The 14,532-nt window shown below is 34.9% G+C and overlaps 1 long non-coding RNA gene and 1 pseudogene across 2 annotated transcripts in view; one reads left to right on the top strand and one right to left on the bottom strand.

The window, feature by feature from the left end:
* The window catches only part of LOC116419295, a 154,478-nt gene that overhangs the window by 86,252 nt on the left and 53,694 nt on the right, over window positions 1–14,532 (bottom strand). The gene's annotated exons all lie outside the window — the stretch shown is intronic.
* On the top strand, window positions 11,210–12,989 carry LOC100922324 (annotated as a pseudogene).

Raw genomic sequence — 14,532 nt, 5'->3', positions numbered from 1 at the left:
TTGTATTAGATGAAAGCATTTTTATCTTCAGTCACTTCATGAACATTCAGATATTGTTTGCCTGCCTTCAGGGTAAGTGCCCTCTTTAATGAAGCATTTCTAGCAGGTGGAGTATTGGTACTTCTGATTTGTTTTTGCCTTTTTGGGGTCTCACAACATGGAGTACCACTCTCTACATTATCCACTGTGTCGAGCTGATCATCACTATGGTTCTAACTAGAGCCAGCTTTCAATCTTAAGCTGCCTCCTCTAGTTTCTTGACCTTAGAATAATAATAAAGAAAATAACAATAACAGCTAACATTTGATATATCACTGAGGTTTCCTAAAGTACTTCACAAATACCATCTCATTTGATCCTCACAATAATCCTGGGAGGTACATGCTATTAATCTCATTTTGCACATAAGGAATATAAGACAGAAAGAGATTAAAAGACTTCAAATACCAAGCAAGTGTTTGAACCCTCGTCTTCCCGATTCAAGGTCCAGAACTCTATACATAATACCAACAATATAAGACTGAGAAATTTTACTATTTGATCAGTGGTGCTGCCATAACCCAATTCTAAAATGTGTCTCTATTCCTGATCAACCTTCACAGATACTATACCAATCTGAGAATGGAGAGATTGCTCTTTTTTAAACCATCTTGGAGGACATTCCTCATTTCTCTCAGGGAAGATGAATCTGACTGTGAGGGAGTGCTTGTGATGTTAAGGCCTTTGTTATTGTTTTATTTATCACAGAAAAAATAGAAAAACTCAAATAATTTAATATTACTACTTGGGGAATTAAGCCTAGTAAAATTCTAAGTGAAAGAAAAGGTAAAAATAATTTTCTAAAATGATAAAGAGTTTTAGATTTCCCAAGATTCTTCACTTTGCAAGCTATCTATTTGTCTCACATAATAATAATGAGATGTATATTATTATCATTATGACAACATGTTAATACAACACACAGCATATATTTTAAGCAAATATTATCATAGCTGTAGCCATTCAAAGTAAAGGCAGCGAAGTGAGTGAAATATTCAGATGAAATCTTTTGGATGTATCCAGAAGTACATTTTAATTCTCCACAGAGAAAGATGTGAAGAAGAGAAAGCAAAAATTCGTTAGTCAATCAGATCACAATACCCATGTGCAATAAAAAGCAATCCATCTTTTGATCAAGGAGGTGATTTTCCTGGGTATTATTTTCAACCCTTTGCTAAAACAAGCAGCCCCATTACATTAACCTTCTAGGAGAAGGTACATTGCCCTGACAATTTAAGCTTCATTCGGGAGCTTCCCATGTAATTTACACATTTCAAGTATGCTAATGAGTTCTTTGTATCAAACCCACCATAGAGAGGAAAGCTTTCTTTGACTCTTCATCTTTGTGGTGTTGAAAGAAATAAGCGAACTACTACACAGGTATTATTAAAGAGCAGGTTACATTAAAGTATGGCTAAATTAATAGACTGCACTCTGAACAGTAAGATCTTTCTTCAGAAATCTAATAACAAAAGCAGAGAGGAGCAAATTAAAATTAAAATTTCTTTTTTCTCTACCTTTCAGATTAATGCTGATAAAATATATTGTATCTGTAAGCGACATGACAAGAACATTGGGCTCTACTAGTACAGAGAAGTTCAGTCTATTTCCCATTACTTATCCAGTTATTCCCATGACATAGTTTGAGAGATGACAAGGAATCAATGTTAAGGATCTCACACAGCCTTTTAAAAATTATTTTATTTTTAATTCATGGAATAAAACAAGCATTTTCATAATATTATATAATAAAAAGATGATTGCACATGAAACTGCAAATCTACTATGTATAATTTGCTATTACTTTTAAATATATAATAAATCTCTCATTTTTTTTTCCCCTTTTCTTCCCCTGCACATCACTCTAGAGATGGCTAGTATTAGACACATTAGGCTATGTTAAATTATTCCATACATACATCTATTTATCAGTTCTTTCTCTGGATGCCAATTTCTTTTTTCTTCATGTCCTTTATTTTTAATTTGTGTGTTTATAATAGTCAAAGTACTTAATTGTTCAAAGGCATTCTTAAAATAATATTGCATTTTTGTATGCAATATTTTCTTGGTTCTACACCCTCCATTCTTTATCATTCCATGCAAGTCTTTCCAGGCCCTTCTAAGATCATTTCTTACACTCATCATTTCTTATAGCACAATAGTATTCTATCATAACTTGTTCAAACATTCCACAGTTGATGGGAATCCCTCCATTTTCCAGTTCTTTGCTACCACAAAGAGAGATACTATAAACATCCTATTCACATTCAAAGTTATAATAACTATTGCTGAATTTCCCTCTGTCTTGGTTTTACTCATTATTTTCATTCTCAGCCTCACTTTTTACCCTATTCTTGTTACCTCATCTTTTCCTCCCGTCTCTCACTCCTTATTCCACCCCTCATTCCAAAAGCCCTGCCCATACATCCTAAAAGACACAGCCACATTACTGAACAAATGAATGTGGCCACACATTAACTTTCTCAGTTGAGTAACTGGGGGTGGGGGGAGAAACTATGATGTTTTTTTCTCTCTCTCCCCATTAGAAGGGCAGCATGATGTAGTACAAAGCTTCTTAAACTATGACTCATGAGATTATCATTTACTATCAGTAAATACTTGATTGGCACTTAGGTTATATATACCAGGGTTGCATAAAAATTACTTAGGCACAAAAGGGTAACAGTGGAAAAAGTTTAAGAAGCCCTGGGATAGTGGATAAGAGTTGACCTCAATGTCAGAAAGACTTGGACTTAAGTATCTTCCTCTAATAAACTCCGTTTTAGTTAAGTTACTTTAGCCTCTAAAGCTGAAAGCTTCAGAATGGGTGCTTGCATTGGTAGAGTTTGATCAGCTTTTGTTTCCCTCTATCAATGAAATCAAAGCTTTAGTATCTATTTCTTATGACATTAATTAGATTTATTGCCTTGATTTGTGAACAATGCTATATATTAGACAGAGTATACAGATAGATAGATCTATGTGCTCTTGAAATTACTGATGTATGGAGATAATGGAGATTGTCACACTAAAAAGATGAAGGTGGAAACTTATTCCCAGAAGCATATTTGTAAACCTTTACAAACTTTTATTGGTGCCAGTGAAAGAAAGTAATAAATTTAGCAAAGGAGGTATTAGATTTAGAACAGAGACTTTTTTTTTTATTTTATTTACATAAAAAAAGACTAACAGCAGAGGTGAAGATTTTTATGCATATATATCTAGGCTAGAAAGAATGACATTTAGATGATCTTGAAAGGAAGAAAGACAGAACTGTGAGGACCTTGCCTGCTTTACCATTCTTGGTAATACTTTAATTAACTTGCTGATCTTCCATCTGTTTAGATGCTATTCTAAGTCATTTGTCAGTTATACCCAACTCTCTGGGAACCCATTTGTAGTTTCCTTGGCAGACATACTGGAATGCTTTGCCATTGCCTTCTCCAGTTCATTTTCCAGATAAGGAATTGAGGCAAACATGGTTAAATGATCCAGAGTCACACAGAAAAGTATCAAAGATTGGATTTGAACTCATGAAAATGAGTCTTCTTGTTTTCAAGCTCAGCATTCTATTGAATGCAGCACCTAGATGCCCTCTGTGATCATAATAACCCATTGAGAACCAGCCCAATAAATCAAGTTGACATGATTAAATAGGAGGCTTTGTAATGCATAGGACAGAATCCTTTGGATTTAACATAAGCCTTCCTTTGGAAAACAAGTATGAAGGGACACCTTTAAATCTAGCAGATCTTAAAATGGATTGTATCCAACACTTGAAAGGTCACCATTGAACAGGCAGAGATGAAGGCAAGAATGAACATGGGAATACTTTACCTAAATGTTAGAATTCCTAGACAAGTCTTTAGTGGTTACTTCTGGTCATTCTATTACCCAGTCAAGGAACAGGAAAAACAGGAATTTTGACTCTTTTCTCTCTTTTTTTTTTAGCTCATTTTTCTTCTCCATGAGAATGGAGTAAGTAGGGAATAACATTTTTTATTTCCTTTTTCCTGGTGATCAATACAACCACAGGTTTTTTTTTTTTTTTTTTTTTTTGCTGGCCAGTATAAGGATGATCGATAGCCTGTTCCTTAACACCTCGGGAGCAGTAAGGGCCAGAAGAGGAAAAAATATGGAAGAAAAAGAAATTATGTCTCATATCTTTAGAATTATTATTTAAGAATCTTGTTCTCATTATGCATGTTATTTTGACAGATGTATGTGCTTATAATGAACTAGAAATTTTCACTAAAAGCCCATAATAATTCATATATTTGATGGTCCCTGTTGAAGAACTTTCGAGCAAAATATTGTGTTTATTTAGAGGTCTTTAAGTTCTTTCCTGCTTATTGCTGAAAAAGATTCTGAAGTCAATGGAGTCTTGGCTCTTCACACACTGGAGTAGTCAAAGCTGTGTTACAAGTGTCTAGTGCAAGGAAGCAGGTAGAAATCAATGATAAAGAAAATAGGAGAGACTCATTAACAAGTTCTGCTATAAAAATTGTGCTTCCTCCTATTCATTTAAATGATTTAATTCAGCTTACTTTTTTTTTTTTTTTAATTTAGCTAGTGAATGTATCCCTCTTTGGTTCTGTTTTCATTGCTTTGTAAAGGGCAGATGCTAATTTTTTCCAGGGTTTATCAAAAATGCCCTGGGGTGCTTTTGAGATAAACCTATAACATTTTTTCTTTCTCTGGTAGTCTTCCCTTCATGTATGTCATGATTGACATGCTAAAAATTCCCACTGAGTCTATGAAAGAATATCAGCTTTTTTTGAGTTTGAGCATTCTTCATGCAGTTCAAACAACTTGTGTTACGTGCTCACTGTCTGCAAGACCCTATGTGTTGGGGATAGAATATCCCCTGTCCTCAAGGAGCTGGCATTGTACAGGAATGAGAGGAATAGGGGAATAGATCACATTTACAAATAAATAAAGGAGAATGCAGTAGCCATTGGGGGAATTAGAGAAGGCTTCTTAAAGGAAGCAATGGCTAAGGTAAACCACCTGCTAAGCTACCTGAGGAAAGAAAATAAGGATTCAGATGAGGAAGGAAGGACATTCTAGGGGTGAGTTGGAAGTTGGACTGTTGAATGTGGGCAATAAAATGTATAGGCTGGAATATATAATAAGTGAACTCAGCTGAACAAGAGACATGGTCAGTGACATCCAGGAGTCGCTACTTTGGTTGAAGGGACAAGGTATATGCATTTCAATCAATTAAGAAATTGTAGTGTAATATCTCTTTAGGGGACTTATAGTACCAGAGATATGAGATGTTTTGGCCATATGAGCCTGTCTTCTTTACTACCATTGTACCCTAAATTTATACTCACTTTTCCCACCAGCCCTATTTTCATTCACGGAAGAGTACTTCTCATGGATATTGGGGGTATGGAAGTAAAAGGAAGGAAGAAGGAAATTAGCATTTATTAAGGACCTACTATGTACCAGGTACTGTATTAAGAATTTTACAAATATTATTGCATTTAATACAATACCTGTAGAAGGAAGGTGCTTTTACGATCTTTATAGTCAAGGAAACTGAGGCAGATGGAGGTTAAATGATTTGCTCAAGACCACACAGCTAGTAAAAATTTGAGGCTGAATTTGAACTCAGATTTTCTTGACTCTAAGCCCACACTATCCATTACCATATTTAACTATCTATAGCTAGGTGTGTTGTTTGGCTACTGTTCTTAAAATAATCTATAAACAATTGTTATATGAATAAATAGCTTTGTTTTTCTTAATCTAATTATACTTAGTAACCATTAAAGATAAGCCCACTGATGAGCAATTTGAGTTGTGATTTTTGTAGACCACAGAGAACTTTAGAGGCTATTACGCCCCTAAGGAACATGACTTGCAAACCAAGGGAATATTATTTGATTGTAAAGGTAGAAGGGAGCCAGTGGAGCTTCTTGAGTACCAGAGATAGTCAGACCTTTACTTTAGGAAAATCCTCTGACATTCTTCTCAGACTCTGCTCCAGACCTTCCAAATTTAGTCATTGTTTTTCAGCTACCTTCTTACTCTGGACCATCTCCTTCTCCTGTGGCTCCTCTCTCCCAGTGGTAAATTCTTCCCATAACCTCCATTTTGGGGAAGGGCCCAGATTAGCCATCCTGCATTACTTTCCTAGCTTTAGATTTTGTCTCCTTTCCCCCATGTGACATCATGTCCTTCCTCACCACCACTTGCTCCCATTTCAGCTTGTTCATGTCCTTTTTTCATCATTAAAATGAATATTCCTTATAAGCAAGGACTTATTTTTTACATTTGTATCCCCAGAATTTAATAAGACCTTGTTGATTTGAGATAAGTTAAGATATCAAAGTAAAAGTGGAAGATTATGAGTACCTACACTATGATGGTAGGTGGCTGTGTAAATGGAGAGGAGACCTGTATAAGAAGTATGAAGGAAGAAAAGATAAGATTGTATAATTACATATGTGGTGTCAGTGATAGCGAGGAGTTGAGGGTGATAAAGAGATTAAGGATATGGGTAACTGAAGAATATTAATGTTTTCAACAGAGATAGGGGTATTCAGAAGAAAAGTGGGGTTGCTGGGGAAAGATGAGTTCCATTTTAGATTTGTTGTATTTTGGTTACCTATGGAATATCTAGTTTGAAATATCCAATAGAAAGTTGGTAAGGAGGGGACTATTGAATGTGTTTGAAAAGTGGAAAGCTTGTTTCCATGGAAACTGTTTTTCAGGGTAATTCTTCTTTTCTAGTAGCCCCACCAAACTCATTGAACAATAATATAACTGAAATAATATTAATAATATTCCTGAGATCTTCTCTGTCATAAATCCTAATTCTGAAACTACAGCTTTAGCAGCTCTGGTGGATGGGTTGTAGACCCATCTAGTAGCACTAGTTCCTTCCTTGGCAATAAACTTATTCTCTAAAGTAGGCTCTAAAGTAGCAGGATGGTGGGGTCACAGAATGCATGGGTAATTTACAGGTTAAATGGTCATAAGTTAGGGCTCACTTGGATGAAATTTTATTCATTCAGCTACTGCCTGCTTCTCACAAATACAAATAATGCCTCTGAAACATATCTGAATGTCAGACTGGCAGGGTGAATCAGGATGTAAATGTCAAGGACTTGTGTAAATCTCAAACTGTGATGGCCACATTTGTGGAAATTCATGTGGGAAGATGGGTTGGCAAAATATTTCTAAAAAAATATACATGAAAGGAAAGAGAAAGGAGATAATACCATCACATGGCACAAGGATAGTATATTGTACTGAAAACAGGAAGATGCAATGCAAATCTAGCCTCAGACATTTAGCTGTGTGAAACTGGGAAAGTCACTTAAGCTTGCTCAGCCTCTGTTTCCTCATCTGTAAAATGAGGATACTAATAGTACCTGTCTCACAGGGTTGTTGTGGAAATCAAGTGAAATAATCACACTATGTATGTGAAGTGCTTTGCAAAGCTAAAAATGCTATATAAATATTATTATTATTATTATTATGATTACAGAAATAGAAGGCTAGAAAATGAAGACAACAAAAAAATGAATAATCTTGAGAAAGGATTATGCTCTGAGGAACTGAAGTTGGCAGGGCACTAAATTAAATTCAAAAAGTATTTATTAAACACCAACCATATGTTCGTTCCACATCACAAAAGAACAAGAAGGAAGAAGTAGGCTATTGGCAGAAATAGGATAAAAGAGCAAAAGGTGGATTCAACTCATAGAATAGGAAGAACTTCTAAATATGAAACTCAGAATTCTTAGTGATGCATTTCAAATGAACTTGACCTTAGTGTTATTTGGGTTTCATCCATTTCTTTTGGAGGGCAGGCAAAGAAAAAAAAAAAGTGAGGCTTTATTTGCTGTGGAATTTATAAACTATCTTGTGACATTTGAAGGCAGATAAACAGGGGTTGCAAGAGCAATGATCAGGGAAGACCATCCTTTTCTAAATCATCCTTAGTTTGACAGGGAAAGCAAGGCAGCTGAAAAGTGAGAGTAGAATGGAGCAGAAGAGGAGACAGATTATTCTCTGATGATTCTATTTTGGCAATGGCTGAATCTGAGAGCACCAAGATACAATTTACATTGTTGGTGATATTTTTTGATGTTAAATTTAGACCAAAGATTCTTAACCCGGATCTGTGAATTTGATTTTTTAAAATCACATTTTTATAATTATATTCAAATATATTGATTCCTTTGTAATTATATCCATTTTATTTCATGTATTTAAAATACTTACCTGATTGCCTCCCCAAAATAATATTCTGAAAAAGGGTAATTTGGTTTCATCACTAGATTGCCCAAGGTATGCTTTAAACAAAGAATTTAAGAATTTTTTTTTGAATGTGGCCCTTGATGAAGCAGCAGGGCTCCCTTAAGAAGAGATAGGAAGAACCATGGTTCAGGAAAGTCAAACCATTACCACTACCTAGAGTACCATTACTCCTCAAGTCCCACTGGAGATAGTCTAGGGTCCTGAATCCAAAGGGACTTGGAAATAGCAATGTTTTTAGCCCACTCACTGAAAATTCAATACCTTCAACTTAGAAATTGATATCATTTTACCATGGGATACTATAACTTAAAAAAAGAGTATCATTAATTGCTCTGTCCTTGGACCCTAAGTCCCCATGGAACCTTTCCATTTGACTTGCAGCTGAAAACTTTTATATGGAATTCAGTGGAATTTGGACTCCTTGAGTAAAGGGATTGTCTTACTTTTCTGTTTGTATTCTTAGTGCTTTGCATATTATAACCACTTAACAAATGCTTTTTTATTATTAATCCATTCATTCAGATTAGCTGTAAGTTCCTTGAGGGCAAATCCTTGAGGATTTTCTTTGGTCTCATTTTTGTATCCCCAGTGCTCAGTCCAGTGACTTGTATGTAATAGGATCTAAATTAATTTTATTGATTGATTTGATGATGCAATGACATCAGAATTCTCAAAGTGATTTCTTTTTGTCTTTTTGTGCCTCTACTGTGCCTTGCCCAAATATATCTATCTCTATCTATCTCTATCTATCTATCTATATACATAGATGCATATATATATATATATATCTTATGGGAAAGGTTCTTGGGTATCACCCACAGTTGTCTTAGGTGTATGTGTTTACCAGCTGGGTATCTTGATCTCCTAAAGAGAGTTAATTGATGGCATGAAGATGGATTTATGTGCTTAATGGTATATTTTCAACCACTTCTTCAAAGATCATATAATTATGTGTCTAGAATCATAAGAGATTTAGAAGGCTAGATTCTCAATCAATCAAGCTAACAATTGTTTATTCAGTACCTACCATACCTGGACATAAAGGCAGAGTCAGGTGTGCTCCGCCAGTTGAAGCTGGACCATACCCTAGACATATCTAATGTGTTGACTCTGTGCCAGGTACTATTCTAAATACTGGAGAACAAAAACAAAAAGAACCAGTCCCTTCTGTTAAGCAGTTTATATTTTTAGGGGTGGGTATAAACATGTAGGCATATAAATATAAAAATATACAAATGCAAATTAATATCTGAATTTATTGCTAGCATCTGTGGGTGGGGTATCAGGAAAAGACCACATGTACAAAGGAGGAAGTGTATTTTAGGCATGAGTGAGAAAAGACAAAGACATGAGAGACAGTGCCATGAGAGGAACAAAAAGGAAAACATGGATGAATTACAGAGTTCATGAAATTCATCTTATTGGATAGCTTATCTTCAAACTAGAATTCCCTAGAACAGAGTAAATGAGCTAGATCTAGGAAATTAGAGAAATCTCTGGAAGGGACCTTGGAGGCCATAGTATAACATTGTCATTTTGAAAATGATGAAACAGGAGCCCAGAAGCCTTTTCACAGCTATGTCACTGACTCATACTATGAACCAAAGTGATCTAATAGAATTTTTAAATATAAGAGGAAGCCTATAATATGCAGTCCAAGATCTTCATTATAGATGTAAAGAAACTACAATATACTCTTTACTTTCTTGGTAAATTTGAGAATCTCTTTGAGATTGACAGTCAATGGCCATTCTGACCTATATCCCCTCTTTGATTCATTATAATTATGAATAATTATCATGGATACCTGCCAAGCCCTTCTAGATTAATTAAGAGTGATGCTTTATAAATACCAAATGTTATTACAGAGGACATTTTGATAGATTTTTTTTCCTACCAAAGAGACAGGCTTCATTCATAATAGACTGTTTCTTCAGTCTATTATCTTAATCAACAATAACCTAATCATTTAGCACAACTTTCTTTATTATATATTGACATTTGGAGTCAGAGAATGTCTACTTCTTGAATTCTAAATAATAGCTTATGATACTAATAGGAAGACCTGGAAGAGAAAGGAAGGAAGATGACTTAGAGTTGTGGATGATAGTTCAAAAGAGTGAGAAAGTATTAGTTCTCTTTGGCTTCTAAAGACAAGTTCTTTCAGCTAATAAGTCTGGCTTCCGTGACTAAAATAATAAGGTCGTAGGCTCCTCAGGCTAGAAAAGGGTCTTGACAGGCAGTTCATTTTCTTTCTTTCAAGCAATAAAACATTTATACTTTTCCATACTGGTAACTTTTCTATATTGTAGGGCAAGATGGGACCTCAAAAGTCCAAGTCTGAGTCCAAGTTTACTCAAACTGGGGTGTCAAGAAAAGAACAGCATCAGTACTACCAAATCCAGGTCAAATTATTTCATCTGGGAATCAATTCTTATAGGATAAGGAGAGATAGAGGGTAAGGAAGAAAGAAAGGGAATGGCAATTGCAACACATTTAGATGATCTGATTGTGAAACAAAGTTACCAGAGCAGTATCAAGGAATCATGACAGAAGTTGGATTGGATTTGATATAGTGAAAGCTATCTGTGAGGAAGATCTTTAAAAATTAGTTTGCTGGGAACCACCTGTTGATGATAATTATGATATTGATAATGTTTTTATTTTAAATGACATCAAAAGTTTTAGATCAAATAAGATATTTATAAAGTGTTTAGTAGAGTGGTCATACTACAATAAAGATACAGCATAAATACTTATTCCTTTTCTCCTTCCTTTCTGTGTTTAAATTCTACTTTTCCAATGAAGGACAGAAAAGCCTCAGCTATTACATAATAGGTTTTATTATTTTCCCTAATAATTCATTTAATAGACTCTTAGGACATTTTTCTTCATCTCTTGTGTGATATTTATAATGTATATGGTACAACTTTCTTATGATGGCAAGACAGTAGGGTGAATTTTCAGAGATGATACACCAATATTGTCTCCATGATCCTCAGTAAAATTTCAAAAATATACATTGCTCCTTCTCCACTTTCAGGGTTCAGCTGCCTGCCCCCTCCCTCTCCCTTCATATGCCCACTTTAAGGACTAGCTGCCTCTTCTGGCATTGAGGTGACTTGGGTGTCTGAAGCCTAGTAGGGAAGTTCCTTGCATGCTAGGACTTTTCTTGTTCACCCCTCTCAGCCAAAACAGAGCCATGACAAAGGGCCTTTTTTTAGACATCTGTAATAAAGAAAAGGATGATAATAAAGCCCTTCAGTTTAAAAGCACAGGAGTCAAATTTGATAAACTTGTATCTGGAAAATTTAGAGAACTTTTGGCCCTCTGTTTCTTCAATGAAGGCAGGCAAAAGATGTATATTTTATGGTCTTCAGCAGTACTTTCCCATTGTTATTGTAGCTGGTCTCAGTAAAAAGATATCTAGGATTAATGAACTGGAAAACTGAATAAAGGCAAATAAAATATCCGAGTTGCTGTTGCAGCTGCATGCAGGCAAATTCAGGACCTGGAAATTACTTCTGTGGAAGTGGATCCCTATGGAGATACTCAAGCTGTTGCAGAAGAAACTATTCTTGGTGTCTATGAATTTAATGAGTTAAAGCAAAAAAGAAAACTGTAGCTTCTATTCAACTCTATGGAAGTGGAGATGATAAAGCTTGGCAGAGAAGAGTTGTGCTTATGAAGGGGCAGAACCTAACCTGACCCTTGAAGGAGCCATTTTATTAGCCAATAAAATGACTCCAAATTTACCGAAATCATTGAGCAGAAGTTCAGAAGTGTGAGTAACAACACAATAATCCATATAAGGACTAAATCTTGGATTTAGGATCAAGCATTGGGAGTCGTTTTAGCATGGCAAAAGGGTCTGAGGAACCATTGATCTTCTTAGAAATCTAAATACAGAGCCAGTTCAAATGTAGATGACTCACCATTGGTGTTTTTTGGAAAGGGAATTACCTTTGATAAAGGTGACATCTCAATCAAACTTTCTGCAAACCTACATTTCATGAGAGATGACATGGGAGGAGCAGCAATTATATGTTAAACCATCGGCACAGCAGAAATTATAAACTTAACTCTTGATCTTAGTGCTTTGGCTCCACTTTGTGAAAATATGCCCAATGGGAAGGCAAACAAACCCGGAGGTGTTGTTATGGTGAAGAATTGGGAAAATATTACAGATTGATAATACAAAAAACAGAGGGAAGGCTCATATTAGATGATGCTCTCTATTATGTCCACACATTTAACCCAAAGGAAATAATAAATGCTGCAACATTAACAGGTGCTATGGACATAGTTTTGGGGTTAAGTGCCACTGAAGTTTTTTACCAATTTATCCGATCTGGGGACTAAACTTGAAGAACTGAAAAAGGAACCAGATGTGAAGGATGTCTCTCTGAACATTATACAAGTTAAATTGTAGATTGTCAACTTGCTAATATTAATAATATTGGCAAATACAGAACTGGGAGAGCTTGTACAAGCTGCAGCATTCCTGAAGGAATTTATAAACCATTTAAAATAGATTTATTTATATAATAGGAGTAATGAAAAATAAAGATGAGTTTCCATATCTAAAGAAAGGAATGTCAGGAGAGCCTACAGGGATTCTGTCAGTATTCCTACTTCTAATGAGCACAGACAAAGAAAATTCTCAATGAAGTACTCATCTTAAAATTATTTTCTTTCATCTTAAATTGTATAATCAAGTTAATGACTTCCTAAGCCTGGAATAAAATGAAATACATTTGGCTAGGATCATGAGTATAACCATTTTACTTTACATAAAGATTCAGAGATGAGATACATCAGATTTATATAGGACCCTCCAACAGATTTTTTTTAAAAATTTATAAATTAATGTTGATTATTTTTAAAAATCCACAATCACTCTTTTAAAAATCACAAATCCACAATTGAGAGGTAAAATGCTAATTATTTTAGATTTGCTACAAAAAAAACATGAACAAAGTTAGTACAAACTCTTCTTAAGTAATAAACTCATCTTTACATTAAAAAAAAAAGACTTATGCTGATAGATCCATGGTATTCTAGTCAGTTCACATCTAGAGTAAAGTGTTTAGTTCTAAATGCTGCATTCTAGGAATGTGTTGAATAGATATCTTGGAAAATGCCTTAAAGATGTGAAATATAAGGGTAGAAGGATTCGAGGTCATGTTATATGAAAAATGGTTAAAGGAAAAGGAAATGTTAATTCTTCAAGAAAATATATATAGGAAGGTAATGATTGATATATTTGAAATCCTAAGCTTGTTCTTCTTGGTTTCAGCCATAGCAACAACTGTAGAAAGTGGCAGATAAAATTTCTAAACATAAGAGCTATCCCAAAGTAAAATGATTTGTCTCTACAGATAAGATGGTCCCTTTTACTGGTGCTCTTCAAGTTAATACCTAGATGAATTCTTATTGTGAATGTAGTTCTGACAAATGGTTATGTTGGTTGTTTTTCAGGTAGGAGTAGGAATAAATGCTCTCTTGGGTCCCTCCCAATTCTGAGATTCCGTGACTACTTCTTTGCATTTCCTTGCTTGACAGTATCATTTATTACAGTTGCTTCACTTATCATCTCTCTACAGATATTTGTGGATAATTCCATATTCCAAATGTGAAAATCCACCTCTCATCTCTGGGGTTGTTGTTTCTAGCTGCCAAAAAGATAAGTCTTCTCAGTCATCCTAATCACAATTCAAACAATATATCCAATATTAAATTATCTGGTCTCTTAATCCTAATTTTCTTTTTAGTTTCACTCAGACAATAATGGCAGTCAGGGTCAATATCAGTTTGGTACATTAATTCATTTGCAAAGTTGACAAAGTAGGTAAATCTGAACAAGACCAAATATACACAGAGAAAAATGTAAGTATATAAAACAGGATAGAGACAACTAGATGACACAGTGGATAGAGCATTGGCCTTGAAATCAAGATGACCTGAATTCAAATCAAGTCTCAAATATTGTCTTTTTATCTTCATTATAAACCCATGAAGTAGATATTATTACTATCATCCTTTTACAGATGTGAAAAGTGAAACACTGAGAGATTAAGTGATTTGTCCAGAATCACAGAGCTAATAAGAGTCTGAGGACAGATTTGAATCTAAATCTCCAAGTCCAGTTTTCAAAGTTCTGTGCCATCTAGCTGTCCATACATGTTCAATGAACAAGGCACAGATTTGAAT

Source organism: Sarcophilus harrisii, chromosome 5, assembly GCF_902635505.1.
Source record: "Sarcophilus harrisii chromosome 5, mSarHar1.11, whole genome shotgun sequence".
NCBI lineage: Eukaryota > Metazoa > Chordata > Mammalia > Dasyuromorphia > Dasyuridae > Sarcophilus > Sarcophilus harrisii.
The sequence above is the reverse complement of the archived record's forward strand: the minus strand, read 5'-3'. Positions and strand labels throughout refer to the sequence as shown.